Here is a 6708-nt window from a genome sequence, read left to right as displayed (position 1 = left end):
CCCGTTTCAGAAAGCTTTATCTATCACACTTGTATTCTAAAACGACCTGAGTCTGTTTCCAGGCTACTCTATTCCAGTGAGCTATCTATTGATTCCTCTACCAGAACTACACGTCTACAGTGATGCTCAATGACCAGATTTTTATTTCTGTAAGGGCAAACCACCGCCAGATACATTCTTTAGCAAAATCTTCTTGACTCTAGTCCTGTAGTAATTCTTGTGGCTTGATGTTAGAATCATTTCGTCAAGTTTCCCCAAATCCCCAAGCAATAAAATTGTATGATTGATTGTAGAAAAGTAACTATTTCATAAAATCTTTCTACCTTAAGAATAGCATGTTTTCATTTGTTCATTTCTTATTTTATGTGTTTGAGTAAAATCTTACAGCTTTCTAAACAAGTCTTTAGATGCTTCTTATTACTCCCAAATATTTTCCATACATTTCCTATGTTTCTTAAATTTACATTTTTACGGATTTATGAACAAAATTCTTCTCTATTGTATTTTGTAGTCAGTGAAGACTAGTATTTCGGGGTAGCCATTTTTTTTTTAATTTTCTTCTAAAGATTTTATTTATTTATTTGACACAGAGAGTGAAATCACAAGTAGGCAGAGCAGCAGGCAGAGATAGAGGGGGGAAGCAGGCTCTCCACTGAGCAGAGAGCCCAAAGTGGGGCTCGATCCCAGGACCTTGAGATCATGACCTGAGCCAAAGGCAGAGGCTTAGCCCACTGGACCATCCAGGTGCCCCACCACTGATTCTTAAACATGAATTTTATAACTAACCATCTCACCAAAATAGCTCTTATTAGTTTCTTCAGGTTTTAGTTGACTCAATTGTGTATCTTTCACTTATACACATAATCAAGACACAATGTCTGGGTTTTTTTTTGTTTTGTTTTGTTTTGTTTTGTTTTTTTTTTTTGCTACTTAGGTGAAAAGTTTTCCTTAAACATATGCATTAAATGTTTACTTTAAAAAAAATCACTTTTCATGAAATAAGATTACATGAAATTGCGGCCATCCTAGAAACCCAAAATGTAGCCTTGTAGTCCTGCATTGAACCACATTCTTTTCCACAGGGTACTCAGTTTTGCTTTTCTCAAAACTACCCAGAAGTGTGCTGAATGAGTCATTCAGTCACTTCTCACTTGATTTAAATAGACAAATGAAAAAATTTAGCTGCCGATTAAGAATTGTGATTACTGTAGAAGACCAAGAAACATACCAGGAACTTGCTCGTGTATGAACAGCAGTCTCTTATTTAACCCCAGAGACAGGGTTAAATAAGAGACATAGGCAGGATGATTTTTAAAGTAGAACAGGGCTCACCTGGATATATTCAAAAAACAAATGCATGTTCTTCTGTGTATGAGCAGGTTCCTTTTTCCACAGGTAAACCCAAGTTTCTTATTTTCAAATATCAGGATAATAGTATCTACTAATTATTAATTCATGGGGTATTTATCGTGCATGTGATTTGGGTTCTGTGTTATGGGAAAGACAGAAAGCCTATCTCTAGTAATGATAGGGATAGGGACTGAGGAGAAGCTAGCATATGACAGAAGCTGAATAAATGTTATTACTACACATTATTATTTGCTATTTATCTCTAGAAAGCTAAAAGTCTAGTGCTCCATTGTCCCCCTAAGACCTAACATGGCAAATATAAATGTCCAATAGGTATCTGTGAAGTGTTTGTTGACTGACGTGTTTTACAAAAACATCTGTTGTTAGAAAATATTTTGACTCAATTCTAAACCGCTTGCTTAAAACCAATTCTTAGAAGATGCATTTGTTAAAGCCAAGAATACTCCTCTTTTGAAATCAGAATGAGTTTCTCAATTGCTCTTTTTATACGTTAGTAAAAAAAAAAAAAAAAGCTTCTAAAAAATCAGATCTTTAAGTTGGCACAGGAAAATGCTGTAAGAATATTTATTCTTTCACTCATTTGCCAATACCAAGCATCTTTTACATGCAAGACACAAAACAAATGGCCATTAGAGTTTACAGAAATTAAATATCCAAAGAAATAAATAGGAAATTACAAATTAAGGTAAGAGCCTCATGGCTATGGAAGAAAATTAGAAGGGTGATAAGGAGAATGGGGCTGCTGGGAAAGAGAGACCAAGGAAGCCTAAAGGATGAGTACAGTTTGCCCTGGCAAGGTATAAGGGAAGCGCTTGGGATAGCCAACAGACATGAGATCAATGTTAATAGCAAGAGGGGATGCCCAAGATAAGGCTGGCTAAGTAAATCCAAGGCTCAGACCATCTCTGGACCCCATCCCAATGCATTTTATGCAAGGAAATGACACGATCCTATCTGTCCTTGAAGAATGATTGGAGGGGCCAAGCAAGGAGCCAGGGGTCTTCCTGGAAAGTTATGCTAGTGATCCAGGAGAGAGATGATGACTTGAGGTTTGATGGTGTGGTGGTGGGGATGGAAAGAAGAATCTATCTAGAGATATATGTAGAAGATAAAATTTATGTAACTTTGTGATGATTTGGGATTTGGAGGGCACGGGATGAAGGTGTCAAAGACAATTCTCAAGTCTGGCTAAAGAAACACCATGGATGGTGGTGTTATTCACCAAGATAAGAAAGATTAGAAAGGTGTTAAGATTGGGGTGTATCTGTTGCTTTTGTCATTTTTCTCATTCAATTTGGTTTTCTGCTGCTTATTTGCATTGTAGTCAGTGGGGTAGCAAAAAGAGAAGAGGCAATATTAACGAATGCCATTGGGACAGGGTGTGTCAGGTAGGTCACCTGTAGGAGACTGAGAGCAGCAGGGTTTTCAGATAAGTGGTATTTGTCTAGTACCTCTAAATACTGCTCTTCCTTACCATGGTTGGGAAACATCAAATATGTTAGCTGGATTAAATAACCTTGAAAATCTTTTCCAAAGCCATAATACTCTACCTTTTAGTCCTATGCTGAAATAATCAGGTCATTAAACACAGATCACAGGCATGCTGACACATAGCATCCTCCAAATATTATTCATGCCTAACCAGAACCTATAAATGTGACCTTATTTGGAAACAGGATCTTTGCTGGTATAATCAAGAGGAGGTCATACCGAATTGCAATGGACCCTAAATTCAGTATGAATGGTGTCCTTATAAGAAGGGGAAACTTGGGTGGCTCAAGCCTCTGCTTTCAGCTCAGGTCATGATCTCAGGGTCCTGGGATCAAGCCCCACATCGGGCTCTCTGCTCCGCAAGGAGCCTGCTTCCTCCTCTCTCTCTCTCTCTCTCTCTACCTGTCTTTCTGCCTACTTGTGATCTTTGTCTGCCTAATTAAAAAAAAAAAAAAAAAAAGGAGGGGGGGACTTTGCCATGTGAAGATGGACATAGGAATTGGGAGCTATGTTGCCACAAGCCAAGGTACACCTGGGGCCACCATAGGAAGGAAAAGGGCAAAAGAGGGTCCTCCCCAAGAGGCTTCAGTGGGAACATGGCCTTGTCTGCATCCTGATTATGGAGCTCCAGCCTCCAAAACAGTGAGAGAATAAATTTTGTTTTGAGCTCCCTGGTTTTTGGCAATTTGTTATGGCAGCCCTAGGAAGCAAACAGTTGGAGAATTAGATCACTTGTTTGGGGCTGACTAGCATTAACACAGGGCACACACATGTTAAATAAATATCCATTTCCTTCCTCTTCTGGGGGTCACCACCATTTTTCTGGTGGTTTAGGAGTCATCCACACACCCACCCATTTAGGTAAATCTCTGTCCCCAGGATTGGGGAGGAAGCCAAGGTGCCACAAAGTAAAACAGCTTGCCCAAGATCAGAGAGTTAAAAACAGAGGAGTCAGAGCCCAAACTCAGCTGTCTCATCAACAAGATGGTACCACGCCCAGGAACACCTGCCTCTCACACCTGCAGCGTTGAAGCAAAGGAGAGGAGCTGCCAAACTGTTTTCAACGCCTGCAATTAAAACTCACATTTATTAACAAAATTCCAAGTTGCAGGCATCTAGTATAACCAATCTTCACCCCTTCCCAGAGGAACACAAAAATCTTATTCTAAGACCAATACTATCAATAAACTTGCCATCAACTCGATTGCTTCTATCAGCAGCATTTCTGCTTTGCACATTACGTATTGCAACTCAAGGTATTACCATCAGATTGGACATTTACGGCTTTAATTTACTTAGACGCATTTTCCTCAAGCACTCCCCATTTCATTTTGATGATACTGACTCATTCTTGCCACCTAAGGAGACCAAAAGAATAAATAAGTACGGAGGAAAGGGTCTCTAAACATCATAGTCACAGATGTCCATCCCTTAAATGATAAAGTAAAAAATAAAAGCATGCTCTAAATTTACCTTCTCTCCTTAACTCAGGGAGTTGTGCTGAATATAACAGATATAGAAATACAAGGCGGCAGAGCTGTTATTCTGGGGTGCCAGTTTCATAGACTTCTAGTGTAGGAAGGGCTTTTCAAGAGTGTCTTGTCCATCTGGAATCAGGTGAGAGACATTTTATCTACAGACCACCAAACCCCAGAAGAGAAAAGGGACATGCTGAGAGATTTTGTGAGTTATCTAAGACCCCATGGTTATTTCTTGGTAGAACCCCGTACAAAGCCAGGCTTCCCAATTTCCCCAAAAGCGTATTTAACCTCCCAAACTGTCACCAGCTATTAAAGATAACACTTTCTCCTGGCTTCCTGCCAACTTCTCTATTAATTTGACAAAAAAAAAAAAAAAAAAAAAAAAAAAGGCCACCACAAGCAGCCCCACTGGTTCAAATTCCCTTAACTGATACCTAATATTGAATTAACTCGAGTCCCATGTTTAAACCTCCAGCTACACACACATGGGTTCGAGAAGGGCAAACACGCTTCTCCAAACCCGGGCACAGATGATCTTTAGACTTTTCAAGTTTACCCTCCAGGAGGCCGACACCACACGCGATTTTGACAAGAGTTTGGAACCGAGATCCTCTTCCACGCTCTGCCCACACCCGTGCCCACGAGCAGAAGTTCTCTCTCTCCATTACAACCCACCACGCGCGCGCACACACATACACACACACACACACACACACACCAAGGCAAGTAACAAAGGAAAACACAGCCCCATAAAGGTTCAGCTATTACATCTTCCAGTCCACACCTGCCAAGAGACAAAAACCATACGGAAATCCTGCCCTAGCAATATGTGCAACACGCCTGGGGAGAAACACCCTGGCTCCCCCCTGGGCGTGCGCGGCTGTATACACAAAGAACCGGTGCGGGGCTCGCTAGCGGTCCGGGGGACCAGCGCACTCCCAAAACTGGTATCCGGGGGTCTCCCCCGCGCCCTCTCGCCCGGCAGAAAGGAACTATCCTTTATTTGACCCGCAGAGAGCCCAGGCTGGATGGCAGTGCATGGGGGGTGGGGGCGGTCCCCGGATCCCTGCCCTGCAGCCCGCCGGTCCCCAGCCTCTGGCATCTCCTAGGCGATGCACAATCGCGCGCTGTCAGATGCCCGCTTCGCATCCTCCGCGGGCGAAGCGAGATGCCCGGGGTCCCAGCCGGGCGCATCCCCGCAAGCGCCCCTCCCCGCGCGGCTACCCACCCAGGCAGCCCATCCTGGCGCGCCTGCCTACCTGGCGGCTGGCTGTCAGCGCAGCGGCGGCGCCTCCTCCGCTTCTCCTCCGCGGCTGTTACATCGCTCGGAGCGCCATGTTCCCGGTCTCCGCGGGCGCACGCCGGGCAACTACTACGGGCTGGGTAGGGGCAAGGGGGGCGGGGGCCAGAGGGAGGGGGTGGGAGGCAGAGCCGCGGCTTTCTACTCTCCACCCAAGCCTCCCCCAGCTACTGAGCATGCCCAGCTGCCCGGCTTCGCCCCTAGGAGGACTTTCCACGAGCGCACGCAGCTGTTCCGGGTTTTCGCGGCAGCCGGCGGGAGGCAAGCCGTAGCAGCTGCGGTGGGGGGTGGGGGGAGTCGGGGGGAGTGTCTCCACTCTGCGGAGTCGGGAGCTGGGAGAAAGCAGCCCCTTGCCAAGCCAGTTACCCAGCTGCCCTACCCCGGCGCCGGGGCAGCTCCTGCACTCCCCCTCCGCATACACTCGGGGTTCGCAGAAATTTTGTGCAAGACCAATGCGGGGCCGAGCTTTGCTAAAGAGGAGAGCAAAGAGGGGGGAGGAGGCGGGGCTGAGAGGCAGATCCCTCCGCTAACCCCCTTGCTACCACCTGGACCTGTGCTTCTCAAACTTAAACGTGCCACAGGATTAAAATGCAAATTCAGAGTCACTGGGTTTGTCCAGGTGCCTCAGGTTCTACAAGCTAAACAAGCCATCAGTCAGGTGATGCTGTTGCCCATGGTCCTCTGACCACACTGAGCAGCAGGACTCTAGAGAACACCCCCTATGACCTTTGGCCATCCTTCAATAAGCCAGCCCGGAAATGGTCTGTGGCATCCACAGAGGCTCCTTCTGCCTAGAGAGGGTGCCTTGGCTAGTAAGTAAAGGTCCTGTAACGCGCGCGCGCGCGCGCTCACACACACACACACACGCACACACACACACACACACAACCGGGTTGCTGTGCAGCCCTGATAGAAATCACACTAGGGCTGGCTCTGGGCACCCAGTACCAACTAGCTACTTTCTGACTTAGAAGTTGAGGCTTAGGGGAACAATGGGTTCCCGGACCTCTCCATGCTCATTTTGCTAGTTGGCTAGCAAACTTGAGCTGCTCTCCTGAAGTCTGA

The 6708-nt window shown here is 45.4% G+C and overlaps 1 protein-coding gene across 3 annotated transcripts in view; it reads right to left on the bottom strand.

Annotated features, from left to right (window-relative positions):
* PAK5 (p21 (RAC1) activated kinase 5) overlaps nt 1–6139 on the bottom strand; it is a 283759-nt gene extending 277620 nt beyond the window's left edge. Inside the window, exons 1-3 of one of the 3 annotated variants that reach the window (XM_059406547.1) lie at nt 5603–6139; nt 4336–4469; nt 4126–4220 (exon numbers count right to left, since the gene is read on the bottom strand). The gene's annotated coding sequence lies outside the window, so the exon portion shown is untranslated. The remainder of the gene's footprint in view (nt 1–4125; nt 4221–4335; nt 4470–5602) is intronic. The other 2 variants (XM_059406546.1, XM_059406548.1) reach the window with 2 other exon arrangements.
* Nucleotides 6140–6708: the final 569 nt, after the last annotated feature.

Source organism: Mustela nigripes, chromosome 7, assembly GCF_022355385.1.
Source record: "Mustela nigripes isolate SB6536 chromosome 7, MUSNIG.SB6536, whole genome shotgun sequence".
NCBI classification, from domain to species: Eukaryota; Metazoa; Chordata; class Mammalia; order Carnivora; family Mustelidae; genus Mustela; species Mustela nigripes.
This window is presented reverse-complemented; position numbering and strand designations above follow the sequence as displayed.